Source organism: Prinia subflava, chromosome 1 (assembly GCF_021018805.1).
Source record: "Prinia subflava isolate CZ2003 ecotype Zambia chromosome 1, Cam_Psub_1.2, whole genome shotgun sequence".
Classification (NCBI taxonomy): Eukaryota; Metazoa; Chordata; class Aves; order Passeriformes; family Cisticolidae; genus Prinia; species Prinia subflava.
In genome coordinates, this window is record NC_086247.1 from 60,517,007 (window position 1) to 60,534,504 (window position 17,498).

General features: G+C 42.9%; 1 protein-coding gene across 3 annotated transcripts in view; it reads left to right on the plus strand.

The window, feature by feature from the left end:
- The window catches only part of CARMIL1 (capping protein regulator and myosin 1 linker 1), a 191,337-nt gene that overhangs the window by 53,725 nt on the left and 120,114 nt on the right, over nucleotides 1-17,498 (plus strand). The window contains exon 1 of one of the 3 annotated variants that reach the window (XM_063397833.1): nucleotides 5,894-5,977. The exons of the other annotated variants lie outside the window; for them this stretch is intronic. The gene's annotated coding sequence lies outside the window, so the exon portion shown is untranslated. Of the gene's footprint in view, nucleotides 1-5,893; nucleotides 5,978-17,498 lie in introns of those variants that run through there. 3 annotated transcript variants of the gene reach the window in all.

Below are 17,498 nucleotides of genomic sequence, written 5' to 3' on the forward strand. Positions count from 1 at the left end.
AAATGGGACAGGTGCAAAAAGAGGACATAGAGGAGAGGCCATGATGTTCTGTGCCTTGCATTTTCTTTACACATTTTCTGCTTAAATTTATTTTGGAAACTTGCTTATCTGAACTGCAGTTATCCAAGTGGTTTTGGTATGTAAGCATAAAAGCAAAATATGATTTATCCTTTCTGTCTTTAAGACCTATAGCCTAGCTGTAGAGTTGATATATTTTTCATTATAGTTGTTCATACTGGATTGTTCTACCTCACTTTGCTCTGAGATGTTGGCATTTCCACTTCCTTTTTTAGGATGATGGAGACCTTCAATAAAAATATTTCTGCACATGTGTTACAGAATGAAATGCCATATCTGTTCACAGTGTGTTCCTGCTGTAGGAATTTTTCTGTGGAGACAGAAGCCTGCATACTTGTGTGTGCAGTGTGAAGTACTTCAGAGGAGAAGCTCTGTGCTTCAGCACCCATGCCACAGTCCAGTTTGCAATTCTGTCTACAAGCCACAGCAAACAAATTCTATTGCTCAGCCTTCCCTCTCTTTCTCCCTCAGCTGCTGGCTTCCCAACCTGCCAGCATAACTCCTCTGCAAGTGTGATCTGTGGGAGGGAATAATGTGTTAAGCTGTGCTGGCTGAACTCAGGTTAAGTGAATGCTACTGGATTTTGCCTCCTCCTGAGCACTGCTGCACCTGGACAGCATTCCACACCAAGGGTGGCTAAGATCCCCTGCAAACCAGTGCTGGTTTCCCTACAAAATAGTTAGGTGCTGCTTTTTGATAGTAGGTGCTGCTTTTTGTGATGGTGTGCCCAAGCTATGTCTTGAGAGTGCGAATGACTAAGGTGTTCAGCACCATTCTGCCCTGTTGAAAATGAACTGGCTAACAGCCGTAGCATATTGACAGTAGGTCCTACTTTTTGTGATGACATTATCCAAACTACCGCCTTGTGGAGCCAGGTGTCAAGTTCTCTTTTGAAAAAGAAAAATCACACTGGTGCTGCTGACAGCAGGCAGCAGCTTCCGGGTAAATCTCTGGGCTGCAGGCGAGTTTGAGGAGAGTTCAGCTTCCGAATGCTCTCACATCCACAGCTCCTTGTCAGGCCCTGCATGTGCAGTACAGAGAGAAGCACTCAGCTGCTCGGGCAGCCCTTCCTGCTGAGAGAGGTGGTGTGCTGTGGAAAGGACATGGCTCACATGAAAGCCTCTGGGAAGAGCTCATTCGCCTTCTGGAGTGTACCTCATTTTCTGGAAAGTGAGAGCTGCACTAGGGCAGAGGTTTCATTGCTTTGAGTACGTGAAAAGATTCCTCCAAGACTAGGGAGATGAGAATAGAGCTCAAACAATGGAAGGTGAGACTTTGTACAAGAGATAACTTCATGTTTGTTCTGCAATATGAGCTCAGTGCTTGTTTTTACCTGGTGGTGAAAATATGAAGCTTCTTAGGTTTTGCTGTTTTATACTTTACAAGACAGCACAAAGGGTATCTAACAGTGCATCTTTTTGATCCTGTTTGCTGTAATTCAAAGCACTGTATTCATATTTATCTGTCCAGAAGACATAAAAATACATCTTAATCCCAGTCAAAATGACAAAAAGGAGTACATTTTGGATATCTGCATTTGGAGTGTGCTTGAAGTGAGTTGCTTTGTTCCCCACGTGCTCTGCGACAGAACAGGTTGTTAGACAGGACCTTTGTGCACTGACTCCCCGGCTCTCCCAGCAGTTTAGGAGCTCATGCAGCCTGGTCTGACACATGCTTGAACTTGCATCTTGGTAAACAGGCTAATTAAGTGCAGTCATTGATGGGGGCCAGAGAGGGAGAATCAAGAGTGGCTTGTGTGGAGGATGCAATTAAGGAGGCTCTGTGACCTGCTATGGAGGGACAGCATTTGAGGGTAGTGGTGTGCTCAAGTGCTCACTGTGCATGCTCCTCAGCAATTGTCTCCGGGAAAGGAATGGCAGAAAGCTGACCAGAGTTCTGCCTAAACAGTTAGTGAGTCTGGTTGAGCTATTGCAGGTGGATCATTCACAAAAGTAGTGGTTTGTTTTTGCAGCACCAGTTATGTCTGCCCAGCTTGTTTAGCATGAGATAGAGATTTGTTTTGAAGAGCATTGCAGGCTGGTTTTGTTCAGCTTCATACCTGCAGCTGTTGCTTTTTCTGCATGTGCAGGTTTTTTCAACACTGATGGAACTAAATGGTTTTTTTTTCTAAATTAAATATGTTCACAAAAAAAAAAAAAAAAAAAAAAAAAAAAAAAAAAAAAAAAAAAAAAATCCACAATAAGCCAGATTCCTAGTGGCTAGATATTTGCTGGAGTAAGGCCAGTGAGTGGGGCTCTCTAAGCCTAAGAGTTGGAAAGCATGATCACATAAATCTAGAAATAGGAAATGCTGCTATGCTGCTACTTGGCTACACACTGCTAGAACTGCTTTGTGAGCAGAGTCTGAGCACATAAAATAGCTGGTGACAGGTCTTTGTATGAAAAATGATTTTGCCTTATAATCCACAACCACTTCCCATGAGTTACAGAGCAAACTTCAATTAGTGTTTGCATTTGGTTTGGTTGGCAGCTCTTTTTTTGATGTTGCTTGGGTTAATTTGTGCTCTTCCCTTTTTCATGTTTTTTTTCCATCTTACAGTTTGTGGTGCCGCTATTTCTCTGCAGTCCTACTGCTGGCCTTCTTGTTGTCCTGCTTGCTGCTCAGGCCCATAGGAAGGGGATCAGCTGCTCCACCTGTCCACTGTGTGTTGGTAACCAAAGCCACTTCTCTGGAGCATGGCAAGGCAGGGAAATCAGTATGGCATCAGTAATGCTATCTATAAATTCAGAAGTCTGCAAGGTCTCTTGCTGCACCAGTGTGACATTTCCCTTGCTAAAAGGAGTTTCCCAGAGTGGGCAAGAGCCCTTTTGGACTCAGAAGAAAAGAGGTCTGTGTAAAATCACAAGCTAGTTCTTATCAGTCAATACCTGTTTATTAAGGGTTCTGTCTTTATGACAGGTTAGGTTTGTGGAGAGAGAAATGACTGTAGGAATCAGCACAGAATTGCATTTAAGTGGTGTTTCTGAAAACAGCTACAATCATTAATGAGTTTAATGAGTTTTCAGTGTAATAAGTTTATTTAAAAAATTACTTTTTTTTTTGCTAACAGAAAATAAGAATGGACAGCAGTACCTCTAATGTTGGATAGACTCTAATCAAAGGCAGAAAACATGTCAAGTAGAAAATAACTGCTTTGTTATCTTATTTTTTGGTTCGGTTGGTTGTTTTTGTGATACCCCTGATCACATTTGGCATCACAAATCTCAACTGCTGTGTAAAAGTTTCCCACAGAACTGAGAGAGGAATCATGACAGTTCAGCACAAATGAATGTATGAAAATGTTGAAATGTGTATTTGATGTAAGAACATCAGAAGCACATCCAGAAAGGAGAGATAGTGCTGCCTGGAACACTTGTCTTTGTAAAAAGGAGATTTTATTGCCCCCCTGATTTTCTGAATGTTCTCAAGGTTTTGAGGTAAGTTTTGTGTTTTGTAATACTCAGTGGCAAAAAGCAGAGACGAACTGTTTTCATGATAACATTTGATAGCTCATAGAGGCACGTTATTTAATATCTTTGCTTAGCAAATTTAATTGTTGCTGATGAAAATTGGGAAGTTAATACTTACATGACCCAAGGCAAACAACTTTGAACAAGCCCATTCCTGAAGTTTTCAGTTTTAGCAGATACTTCGAGTCAGACAAAACTTCAAATGCATCACTCGTGGCCACCAGCTAGAAGTGTTTTGTTATTCCTGAGGGTACAGAGCAATTTCTTTTATGTTTTGGGCACTGAGTCGTGGCTGAAAAGCAGTAGTGTTTCTAAGCAGTTGTCAGTAGTGCTTCTAAAGGTAAAATTGGGTAGCAGTGATTTTGTGGACAACTGATGGAATTGAGGCACCCTCAGCTATCTGTGGGGATGGACTCTGGTTTGATGTCATGGATTTACTCATAAAAGATGACTAAGCCATTTGTAAGGTTTATTTTGCTGGAGTGTTTGACCTCCTCTGAAGTTATTGGTGACAAAGAGCTGTGAGTTTCCACGGTTTGATACTGGTTACAGACAGATAAGAAGACTGCTGGTGGTTTTAATCTCTTTGTAGGTAAGTCATGGGATTGTGCAATGAGCTGATAAGGCCTAGCCTGGTTCAGCATGCTCTTCTGTTCCTCACAAACCTACCAGGACTTGCAAAATGGGCAGGCCCCTGTTACTTCCAGCTGCCTGGTCAGCCAGGTCACCAGTGCTGTGTTCTACAGTCGTGTGGGGTGTCCAGCCTCTCCATCAGGCTAGTTCACCATCTGTGCCATCAAGTTTGTGTCCGTGTGGTTTCTGACTTCTCATTGCATTTCAGGTAAAATAAAAGCCCCTTGCCGCCACTGCAAGCTCACCTGATGAAAACTCATGAAGTTACAGGTGTTTTGCAAAACCCCTGGTAGGAAGGAAGGGGGTGTCAGCACTTCCTGTAGTACAGTAGCTGTGGATCTGGAAGAGAAATCTGGTTCTCACCTGCTCTTCCAGGTGAAGCACTTGTGCCTGCACATAGTTGGCAGCGGCAGCCATCGATTCAAGCTGTCTGCCTGCAGGTCTGAAGTTGTTTCTTCCTGTGTGGGAGGGAATTTTATGCTCTGGGATAAGTATTCTGTCTGCACACGTGTGACTGCCTCTCTGTGGCACCCTCAAGACCAGAGGTAAGTGGGGCATTTCAGCTTCCTAAGCTTCCACGTGTGGGGTTTCTCAGAGGTTTGCACGGCTGGTTCCAGGTCAGGGCTGGAAGAGCGTAGCGGATGGTTGGCGTGTCTTTGGAACTGCTCCCTCCGGGGGCACCTCTGCTTTGCTCAGGCGGCAGGCACCACACAAGGAAAAGCACAGAAGTGCAAGTATTTCACAGCTCATGGGCCAGCTGGGCAAATGACTGAGCTCCCTGGTGTCTCCTTTTTCAGAGGCATGGATTTTATATTGTGAAGGGTGTGGACTGCAGCTGGCTTCCCCAGTGACTCTGCTTGTCTGCTGATAGGGTTGTAGATGGAAGATAAATTGCTCATCATTGCAGCCTGACAGCTGCCTAGAGAGCAGAGTAGAATTAATTCCTGAACTTCTTCCTTAACTATTTCATTTACCTGGGTGAATGTTCACTACTGAATGTCTAACTCCTTTACAGAAGTGAATAGTAATAGAATTAGCTGCCGTGTCTGTCACAGGTATGCTTAGTATCCTAGATAACACAGCAAGTATGCTGTTTATCTCTCTCAGGAAAAAAATGTAGGTAGTTAAAATAAGCTGGAAATGCAGTCTTACTCTATTTGTTAGAGGCTGTTGCCTTGGGCTGTGGCTTTTCTTGTTAACCAACCATGAAAACTGCAGTTTTGCATCTTTGCTCTTCATCAGGTAGATTACCATTCATGTTATTTATCTACAGTTGTTCAAGGCAACAGTGGGTAGGGTATTGGTGTATTTCTGGTGTATTTACACAGGGCTGCTCTCTGATGAAGCAGACTCTGGAGTTAGATCTTTAAATGCATGGACAACTGCTCTGTAATTAAATAAGAAAATGCCCTGTTCATTAGGCAGGGGGGTTTGCTTTCCTTGTATTGTGTCATTCAGTTACCTATTGAGGTGTTTTAGCTGTGAATGTGTTGTGGTAACAACAGCCTGTTGGAAAAGCTGGTAGCACAACAATAGACTGAAATAAAATACTTTCTGGAGGCCTCTCAAGGGTGGTTAATAGACAATTCCTGAGCTTTTAGCTGTTAGAAGTCTGCTTAGAGCTCCAGCCAAGTTACAAAACATGTTTTGTCTGGCAGCTGTGTGGATCAGTGAGCCAAAGGGTTATGAACAGTTAAAAAAAGAGTTTGGGCTCTTGTTTTGGAAAAGCTGTTGAGAGGGTATGAGGAAGGTAGGGTTTCTCCCAGACCTCCATCACAGGAGTTTGAGTCACTTAGGTAAGTGGGGTTTGGGATATGTATTTGTTGTTTCAAACTCATACTCCTGTGTTTTGTTTTTCTACTGATTAGATTCAGTAGTGTTTGGAAAAGGTGGCTTGGCTACGAATTTAGCATGGCCATAACTTTTCAGGAGGGAGAAGACTCAGGGTACAGAGTCCTGGGGGAGGGCCAGGGAGCTGCAGGCACCCCAGGCTGGGACCAAGAGCAGGCAAGGACCCACGGATAAGCTTGGGATCTCAGAGGTGCTCTGGCAAGGGCTGGAGTGCAGCCCAAACGTGTAGACTCCAAACAATGACTCTGTGGCCATCTTTGCTATTTTTAATAATTTTCTGATGCTCTGTGAATATATAAAAAGGAGACCCTGGCAAATGTTGTCAATTGAAATGTCTAATTTTAGGTTGTAATTTATTAGAGTATTTTTCTGAAGATCAGACTCAGGTTTTTTTCATGCATCTTTTGTTTGTTTAGTACCTTGAAAAAAGATTCTTTTATAAAATGAAATGTCATTGCTGTGTACAGTTCTGGGACAGATGCTGTGTGTTGTCACGTTGTTCTCATTGGAAAGCAAACATAAATATAGTTACAGCAGTGTTAAATTCTGTGACTAACCTAATATACTCTGTTACATACTGTTTAAGATTTTATGCAGCCAAGCATGTTATCTTTCACCAAAAGAATGTTTACTACAATTTTATATTAGTAATCTGCAAGGGGTTGCTAAGTGTACATGACAAATGGATTGCTTCTTGCACTAATGTGAAGAAAATTGTAAGAAATTCTTGACAAAGTCTTCTGCTCCTTTAGTACCAAAGAAGTCCTGTGAAAATAAATCTGTGTATCCTTCTTGTGTATTTTCTCCCTCCACTGTATACCTGTATGGGGAGGGGGACTGATGGAGACTACACCCCATCTGAAAAACCTCTTTATTCTATTTTCCTCTATTTAATTGCTGATGACTTTAAAAGTGAGAGAACTATCAGGTCTTATGTTTTCATGTTCTTTCTATTTAACCAGCTGCATAGCTGATCTATATTTTCCTTTGTATTACATAGAGGCTTTTTACTCTTCTACTCCAAGCAGACACAAGTCTTCTTCCATGGTGCTGTGAAGTTGACCACATATATAACCTCTGCTTTTTAATTTGCTAGCAAAGCCAACTTTGTGTGAGCATATTCAACCATACTTTTGTTTTCTGATTATGGTTTACTTTTTTAAAAAAGTAGCATGAACCTTTTAGAGAACTGCCTCAAGTATAAATGTACCTGTCATGGCTGATGCAATAGCTGAAAGGGAGCTGAAAGAGCTGTTTGGAAACCACCTGTGAATCTGTGGATAGCGGGAGTGCCAGATTTACAAACCACTTGACCAAAATGACATACTTTGTATATGTTAAGGCATATGAATGAAGCATGCTACCAAGTTAATTTGCCCAAACTGGAAGCTGATTTGACAGTGAACTCATTTCTTTGCTTCAGCGTTCTTAGGTTTGCTTTTTAATTCTGTGAATTAGCATCAATACACGTGGGAGGACATTTTCTTTGGATCCTGCATTAAATTATTCTGAAGAGGCCCTGACAGTGAGGGGGGTTGAATGTCTGTCTCCTCATCTATCCTTTTAATGGGCCTTGCACTGTGTATTTTTGCACCTATTTGAAGCAGTGATATTAGTTTTCCAATTACTGCTCGAGCTCTTTGACGGTGCCGATGAGCAGTTATGCAACATGTCTGAGTTGCTTCCTTTTTCCCAAGAGTGAGCAAGGACTGACAGAACAAGTATTGGCTTCTTTGTGCAAGTTAACTCTTTAACTGATTTGGAGCTCATGCTGTGGATACTTTGAACAGGTCCCTGATTAATAAAGATGAGAGGTTACAGGTAATAAAGAAAGGATGGATGCTAGCACAGTGTCAGGAGAGCTGGAGTTTGTTCTGGTTGTTCTGAAAAGTTGAGTACAAGTTCATGTAACATTTTTGGTTTTCATCCATTGTAGGAAGCAGTGACATTTTATTTAAGATTAATCAGCCCAAATTAGTGTAGGGGTTAAACAAATACATAAATCCTTGTGTGGGCTCGTTACTCTGCTACTTAAGTGCCCCAGTGATCTGTCTTACTGGCCTCCAGCATTTGTTTTTCCTTCAGGGATGTCCACCATGCCTGTGCTACCCTTTCAACAGGGAGCAGCTTTGTCAGGTTTATCAGCAGATGCATCTCCAAATGAGCTGTCTGTGTCTGGTAGGATGCTGGGGGTGAACTGCCAGCAAAGAGCTGCCAGGGCTGGGTCTGTATACCTGGATCACAGGATGACTCAAAGTCATGCAGCTGTGGTGCATCAGTAGGTGCTTAATTACACTGCCCTTCCTCTTGTGCTCTTTCCTGCAATAATGATACCCATCTCATGGCTGATCCTGTCTAAAGAAAAGTTGGCTAGGGTTCTCTCCTCACTCTGGGGGTTCTCCTCTTGGGGAAAAGCATGAGTCACTTAGGTAAGTGGGGTTTGGGATATGTATTTGTTGTTTCAAACTCATACTCCTGTGTTTTGTTTTTCTACTGATTAGATTCATTAGTGTTTGGAAAAGGCGGCTTGGCTACGAAGCCAAGGAGGGAGAAGGAGGGAGAAGACAGGGTACAGAGTCTTCATGGATCATGGAACTTGTCCATCTCTCAAAGAAGGCCCTCCTTCCAATACCAGGTGGCTAGCAAGCTCTGTCTGCGCCAGCTGTGCCCACTCTAGGAAGTTTCCATTTCTGTTTGCCCCTTGCCCCTTTGGCAGAGATTCCGGCTCGCCCTGGGGGCTGGTGGCATAGACGTGGCAATCGACACCTGTGTCAGGTGCTGGAGAACCGATCCGGCGTGTGTGCGCACGGTGGGAGCCCCGCAGCCTGCCTGAGCAGCTGGGAGGCTTTGGAAGTGCCCTGCTACGTGATGGAACTGGGGGAGTGGGCTCAGCCGCTCTGGGTGAGCCGTGGGTGAGATGGGTTACACAGCTGCATCCCAAGACTGCACTTTGGCACGTGCCTGGAGACTTTTCACTCCAAATTGATTTCCCTTGCTTTCCTGCCTGCTTCGAGCAAGTGTGACCTAGAATGTGGAGTGCCAAGTCTGATGCAGTGCTCCTTGCTTTGCAAGAAGTTTTATGTATTATACCAGGGTATCCAGGGTATTAATTTAGTTCCCTTTTTTTTTTTAATTAGGAGATTTGTCATCTTGGATTGAATGGTTTAAATTTCCTGCTGTGTACCAATGATCTACTGGAAGTAGTTTGGTCTTGGAAGAGAGCAGTTTTACCAGTTTTATGGGTGTGGAGATAACATTGATTATAATTTTTAGTTAGTTTGTTTGGGTCTTTTAAACACATTACCTTTTAAGTCTTATCCTTCCCTTCATACTTTTCAGATGGCCTCATTTGTTTGTAGGTTCAAAAGGTTTCTGTCTTCTCCAGGAATCAGCAAATTAAACACAGATCAGTACAGTTTTCTTTGCTTCTCTAAAATTGTTGGTTGCCTTGTGGTTGTAGTCTCCCTGCATTAGTTTGTTAGAATGGACCAGAAAATTCTTGAATCACTGCTCTGTTATAAAAGCAGTACAAGCTGTCCATACACAGGGGTAAATGCACTGCAAGGGATGGTATTTCAAACAAATAATCTGGAATAGAACACAGCACTGTCTCATTTAAAGTGTAGTTCTCCAGCCATCTATGAATTTGCTAATAAAAAGGGGTGGATATATAACATAGAGTGAATTTAGAGACTCAAAACAAGTTCCATGGTAAAAGTGACCTGGAAAGAAATATTTTCACACAGTTTTATGTTACCACTGGTTTTCATTCATTGCACATACACACATCCCCGACTGAGATTCTTTTTGTCTTCTTGTTTGTTTGTTTCAGAAGCTTCCTGGCTTTCACGAAGAATTATTTAGTGTCCCAGATCTGCCAATTATGAGCTTCTCAAGCTATGGGCACAGGAGCAGAGGGACAAACCTCCAGGCAGAAACATGGTGCAAATAGCACTGAAGCAGCTGCAGACAAAAGGGCAGGCTGTGCATTTGATAAGTAAGAATTCAGTGTACTAGAACTGCAACATAAGCATATGAAAGGTGACAAATTTAGCCCAGGGTAAACTTGCCTTTGGGAGAGAGCTCAGTCCCCAGTTATAGTCAGGTATTCAAGGCTTTTAAATCAGGACTGCTTGATTTAGCACAGATTAACCCTTTTGTGAACCTCTAGCCTCCATCTTGGCAACCCCCATGCATTTGAGTTTCTTTGGTCACGTTATCTGATTGCACTTGGGATTAGGGGAAACCATAACTTGGTAGAATATTGAAGGTAGGTATGGTGCATTTCTCCTGGATTTCCAGGCCTTTGGTGATCCAGGTGAAACCATGGGTACTGGATATCTGGGGATCACAGCCACTCTTTAAGTTTACCTGAACTCAACAGGCAAAACCCAGCATGTCTTGCATGAGCTGCATGTCAGGAGACATAGCGTGTCTCAGGCACGTGTACTGAGCGTGAGCAGAGCTGCTGTCAGTAGAGCAGCCCAGGCTTTCCAGATGCATTCAGCTTGTGTAAGTGTAATCTCTCTTGTTTCTGTGTAGAACAAATCTTACTGAACCACAGCTGAAGAGGTTGCTCAGCCTCAGCCTAATTTTTCTTCTTGCAGTTCTTCCCCAGAATGTTGGCCTGTTGCCAGCAAGTAGCGACCTCAGACAGTATAAATAAAATTCATTGTCCTTAACAATGAAGATTCTTGTGTGACATTGAAGTCTTTGGACAGATTATGCAGCCTGCTGGAAGCAGAAACGTGGCAAAGGCTATAAATTGAGTGAAGAGGAAAAATTATTATGTTAGTCCTTAAACTGAATTACCTTGCCATTTGTCACTTCTGTAGTGTTTTTACTTTGTGTTAAATCCTTTTTCTGGTTTGATTGCAGGGAAGTGTCCACTTCATGTGCCCCTCCCCAGGAATGATACCCTGTTATGAGAGCTGATGGTTCTCCCTGTGTGGTTGTGTCTTACATCACATCTGCATTCGGTGACCTCACTTTCTTTTAGCTGTTGCTGCACTGACTCTGTGCAGGGCTCTTTGAAGCCTATGGTCTACAGGCTTTGATCCCCTTGGAAGGAGCATTATTGAGTACCAGTGTTTCCAGACAGCTGTGATTCCTTCATCATTTGTTTATAGTGACATGATTGTTACAGCCAGGGTCAGATCACATGTTGTGAACCCTGAGGAGCCAGAGAAGCTTGGGTTTTTTCTAGCTAATTCACCAGGCTCCAGAAACTTCATAGAATTGATGGATTTTTACCACGAGTGAGTCAGTGATGTACTTTGAAAGCTGTTACGTATCTTCATGTGGCTGCAGGAAAGTGTAACTGCCCCCTCTTCCCCACCCACTTTTGCATATTTGAAAGCAGGATTCTTCAGACTTTTTATTAGCAACCATAACAGATGCTTAGCTTCTTAAACTGCTCTGAGGCATCAGATTGAGAGGAGCTGAGGTTACAGGCTCGATGCTGATACTGTTGGATGAAACACTGTGGTCTTTATCAAGCAAAGAGTGGGCATAGATATTATTTCAAAACACTGGTATTTGGCTTCTCTTCTTGAAAGGGTTATATCTACTTGCTTCTGTCACCTGCATTTTTAGATTAGGGCCTTAACTACATGTCTGTGTATGTTAACAGCTTCTAGGGTAGGAGTGGCCTCATTAAAAATGTACTTCATTATCATGATGATGTGATTGTTTGAGGCAAAAAGCCAGATTTTGTTTTTTCTGTTAGACGTGTTGGGTAGTGAGCACTCTTGCTTTCTTAGCTTGAGCAAAGCAGTGTCTCCTGGAGTTTCTTTACTCAGCCTAGAGTAGACAGTAAATAGAGTGTCCAATTGTTTCCACTTCCCTTGACGTCTGCTTTAGGAGATATCTATACTTGAGGACAGCAGATCTCTCAAGTTCCCATCTTATTTATGAACAAGGGGGAGGTAGTGACCTTTCAGAACTGGTGTGAGCTCTGCCATGCAAATGAATTTGAAAAGTCATTCCTCACAGACACATTGATGTGGATGCTTTCTGCTCCCTGTTTTCATTTCTTGGTGCACTTGTGTGAGAAATGCTAGGATTTAAGGAAGGGAAAGAGAAGACATCTGTATCTAGCCTGCAAGAGAATGAGAAGTGATGATGTAGACAAATTGAGTGATTCCAGGACCCTGACACAGAAGACATGGAAGATAAAGCTAGGGGGCTTTTTCAGCATTGCAGTTGTGGGTGGGAGGTTTTGAGTTTTGATGGCTGTGCTTCACTGACATCGTTAATGTTCTCATCTGAGTAATTAAGTTAATTATCCACTAATACAAGTGTTTGTGTGTGGGCAGCGTTCAAATCTTCCAGATATTTGATAGTCTGTTGGGTAAAATTTTGTGCAAACCTGCTAACGAGACATTGATCATTTATTTATGGCGTGTTTGGGAACTTAGCTGTGTAATTCAAAATTTTTACAGTGATTTCTTTAAAACTTCTGATTTTAGTTGTACAAAACTCCTGTATTGATATAAGTATCAAAGCTCAGCAAAGGGAGAAGCAAACATTAGAGCTTCAAGCAACGAAAGATCTTGAGAAGAGATGATAAACAAGAAGTGGGTAGAAAAATCATGATGACACATATTAATCAGCTATTTAGGCAGCACAATTGAATGACATTTTTCTTTCTGACTTCTGGGAGAATACCAGCAAAATTGACTGAGTCCAGGTGAGTTTATTGAAGTGGCTGATGATTGATTTATAACTCCAGCGATAGTTAATCAATGTTACTGTGAATTTAGGCTAAGGATGATAGTCACATTAGAAGCAAATTTAGCTAAACTGGTATGTGTGTATTAATGCCATACTTTATAACTGGCATAAACTTAAAATTGCACTTGCAAAAACTTAGATGGACCATGGTGGTTTAAACCATAGCTGTAAAATGAAACCCACTCAAGCTGCTCCATTTCCCCTGCCCTTCTGATAACGGTGGATCACTGGGAGAGATTGTGAGTTGGAATAACAATTTACTGAAAATCTCAATAACCACAACAATATTAATAACAGAGTGAGAGGGTGTTTTACACACAGAACAGTATTCACCACCAAGCACCCCCAGGCAGCACTGGACGCGGTCTCCAGCAAAGGCTCAGCCCCACTGCGGCTCTCCGGCGCGCTGGTGCTGACACAGTCCTGGTGTAGGGCAGCTCTCTGCTGTGGAGGTGGCAGCACAGTCCTGGCACAGGGCAGTGTGCTACAGACCTTCTTCCCCAGAGCCAGGCAAAAACCGCATGCTTCCACTTTCTGGCACCAGTGTCTGCCTGCCAAAACCACAGCCCCAGCAATGATGTGCGTTGAACAGTGCTAGAATTGAACAGTGCTAGAAGCTCCACCTCCCTTTTTTTGTCTGTACGCAGGACACGGACTAAAAATCACTTACAAGATCTTGCACTACGTAAACTGATGCCTAAAGTTTTAGCTTTCATGTTTTTCAGATTCTGTGCTGCCTAGGGGTACAGTTCTGAGCCTCATATTAAGTGCCAGTAAGCTCTCTTCATGGAGCAGGTAGACAAACCAAATCCTTTTCCTGCTGGAGACCAAGGACAACTTTCAGGCCCAAGAGCATAAACAACGGTGGACTGAAGGGAGGAACAGGAAGGATGAGACCTCACAGCCCGAAGCTGTAATTGGGCAATTAAACCCCAATGTGCAAATGGACCAAAACTTACAAAAATGTAAGATCTTGTGACTGGTCAGCCATTTTGTGACCATTCTAAGTCCACCCTGAGTGCGGCCTTGGTCAGGTTTCTGTCCTGCCCAAGGTGGATCCTGGAGACCTTTCAATAAATACCTACTTTATTCTCTAGCTCTGTCCAGTCTGTTTCAAGTCAGTCTTCCAAGGCATCAAAACTAAGTAATAAAGTCCCGTCTGAAATTAATAGGGGACAAGAAAAGGCAACAGTAGCAACTACAAATGCAATTACTAATGTTTTGTTTTGGTTTTACAGTTAAAAAAAACCCCAACAGAAAACCCATTCACCAACATAAAGAATCAAAGAAACCACAACTTTTTACAAAAAGGAAAAAAAAAATGGCAATAGCTTCTTTGAGGTTGTTCAACATGATTGTAGCATGGGTTTTGTCTCACATTGGCTTTGAAGCCCTAATGATAATGTGTTGGGGCTAAAGTCTCTTTGTAGTAGAATACTAAAAGCCTTTGAGTCTTTGTTTTACTTAGGTACTGTCTAGCTTAAGAAGATTAAAAAACAAGACACAAATGTGCGAGTAAACACTGCATCGAGGGTCATAAAGGTAGAGCAATGACAAGATACAGCATGAAAAACTTCTGTTTCATGTTGAATTTCAGCTGAAGGCTTCCCTGTGCATCTCCAGGAGTAGGTGAGCAAGTTGGTTTTCAGCCATGCTATTGAATGGGTAGAGGTAATAGTTATGGAGGGGTCCTGTGCTTAAAGGCATTCTGTCTTCTTAAAGCTCTATCTGTATTAATAAGCTCTATCTGTATTAATTTTTCTCTCTGTTTTGCTCATCAGCTGGGCTGTGTTGATGGCAAGAGCATAGTGGTGCTTGGGAAGATGGAAGCCTAGAAGAGGCATGCCATAACCTGCATCTGTGCTGCAGTCAGGGCACATACTGACTCATTCAAGGGAGCTTTCCATTTCCTTAAAACCGGCGTGACTTACAGGAGTGTGGAGTTGGGTCTGGCCTGAAGGACCTGCCTGTGGGCTGGGCAAGTTGTCAGGCAGTTGGCTCACCTGGAGCACCATGTTCCTGTGCCCCTGATGCTGCTGCTGTCTGGGCCATGTTGCTGCTAGGATGGCCTTGGTTTGTCACGGTCACACAAGCAGCTGTGGAGGAGGTTGCCTTTGGTTGGACCCTGCTGGGGGCTCAGTGCTGGTGGCACTTGTGGCTTAGCCTGTGGGGAGAGCGGTCTCATCACAGTGCAAACTGTTGTGGAGCCAGGTGACTGCTCACCTTCCTTTCTTGTTTGTGGCCCTACACCGGATTTTCCATGTTAGAAATTCCTTTAAAAACAAAACTCTGATGTTTCAGAGTTTTTGAACCTGTGTGCTGTCTATGCAGGATGATTGTCAGGGTGTGTACCAGGAGCGATCACTTGAGATTGGAGCCTGGCCTGCAGGAAGCAGGGTCTGTCAGCTCCTGAGGTGGGCATTGTGCTGCCAGCTCCCAGGGCTGCCCAGCCTGGCCAGTGCAGCTGCTGCTCCGTGAGCTCCCTGGGCCTTGTGTACCGCAGCAAAGAGCTCTGGAGAGAGGATTGGCTGGGGCAGCAGAAGAGCTTAGGCTGTTCCAGAGCGGGCTGGGGAAAGGCTTGTCTGAAGGAGGCAAAGGCTTGGCTGCCTGGAGAATGAGGAGAGAGTTGCCTGCAAACCTACCATCTAAAAGAGCAAAGGCCATCACTCTCAGGTTTACTTTCCTTTTTGGCAGACTGTGCTATATCTCCATAGGGAGAATTAGGATACTCCACAAATTGAAGAGCTTATAAATTGTTACTCTAGATAAAATGATAAAGCCCAGGAGGATCTAGTTCACTCTGCACTGCTGTAGCTTGCTCTGACAAGCAGTGTGAGTTATAAGTTCACAGCTTAGAAGTAGTAGAGAAGTAACCTTTTAAAAGCTCTCTTCCTCTTCCTAAGACTCTTGTATTCTGAAATAAGCAATGGTTAAGTAGCATCAAGCATGTGGATCAGTGCTTATAAAAGCAAAATTCACACACAAAACTGTTCTGAGAAAGAGTTTGACTTAAAAGACCTTTGCATCAGAATCTTCTGAAGTCTGTCTGGGGAAGCAAGCTGATTTTTTTTTCCAAATTTTCAGAGGCATAGGTAGTTTAAAAACTGCTGAAATATTTTGTATATGAAGGAGTAACTTGATACTGAGTGTTGGGTACCAAGTTGCAGCAGTTGTTACACTTAACTCCTAAGTTTGAAGAGCCAGAATCATTTAATGGTTTTCGCGTTCAGTGAATTGTAATTTCCTTCTTTTTGAGCATGGTTTCTGACTTTGTTTTGTTTTGTTTTTGTTTGGTTTTTTTCCATTTGGCTGTTAGAAATTGATGTTGTTCTCAGATAAATGGAGATGTTTTGTTATTACATGCATTTTTCCAGGTTAATGTGTTGTATAAGAAGCTGCATAAGTAACACATAGGCAATATTAGTGTGATACACTCAGGAATCTTGCAAAACCAGAAATTATGAAAATGGCATTTTTATTGAATAGGAGCATATTCATTTTTAATAATTAACAGCATTAGATAATTGACATCATAAGACTTAAAAATCAGCAGAAAGAAAAGTAGCCCTCCATCAATGGCTACTTACTGGGTTTTGCCCAGCTCATGCAGCCTGTGCTTATTAGGTAGACAAGATAGTGTGCATTTGGAGAGTGGGGCAGACTGCCAAGTGTTTTTTTGCAGCATGTTGGAGGCAAAATTGCTTTTCTGGAATGTGGCAATTCCTGAATTTCTATCTAAGGGGAAGGCAGATGCAGTCAGCTGTGTCACTGCCTGAAGCTGGCCTGGTTGCTGGGTTTCCTGTCTGCTAGATACAGAGTGGGAGCAGGGAGGAGTCTTTGTCTGGCGCACAATTTCCTAAGGAAGAAATGCACCCAGCATCATGCACCTGCATGACAAGAAAGTGGGGACACTGTTCACACCTCAGTTATTTAGCTGCCCTGGCTGTAAGAGTAGAGTGCATGACAGAGAACCTGTTGTCAGCTTTTTCTCCAGGAGATGGTAGCTACTCATCAGCTGAGTGGGTGAGTGGGTGGTTGGCCCTGGGTAAGCCATCAGGAGATGCCCCAGCCATCTTCAGCTCCCACCACTTAAATAATAAAGTATATGGAAAAGCTCGATACTGGAAGGGGCCTCTCTTTCACATGCAGGGATAGCAGAGGGCAGAGAGAAGTCTCCTTCAGCCTTGCTTTCTTGAGCCAGGACAGGGGGGTAGTTTGCTCCCTTTTTGCCATTTCTGGAAGGTGTTTTAAACTCTGAAAGAAAATATTTCTTAAGCAGAGGAGAAATGTGATACATTAGAAATAAAATAGCTGTAAAAAAGATCATATAAAATGTAAAACAGTATAACAAAATATCTGAGTTTGGGAGCTGTGACTATAGTGGTGGCTTTTAAGGATTTTAAATGGCCAAGTAGCTGGTTTCAGCACTCAAGCACCATCCCTCTCTTGAAAGATTGATGATCTTAAGAAATCAAAGTATATAAAGATTAAGTCTTGCAGTGTAGCTCAGGTGATTAGGGATGAAGTGGCTGTCACAGTCTTGTTAGTTCCAGTGGGTACTTGGTATTTTACAGATGACAGGAATGGAAAAGGGGTACTGTGGGGAAGCAAGAGGAAGAAAAGGAAATCAAGAGTGCACCTGAGGACAGCAGTGAGGTTCCTATAGTAGTGTAGAGGAGAAGATCTTGCATCCCCTCTGGACCTAGTAGTGAAGAGGGTTTTGTCTTGCAC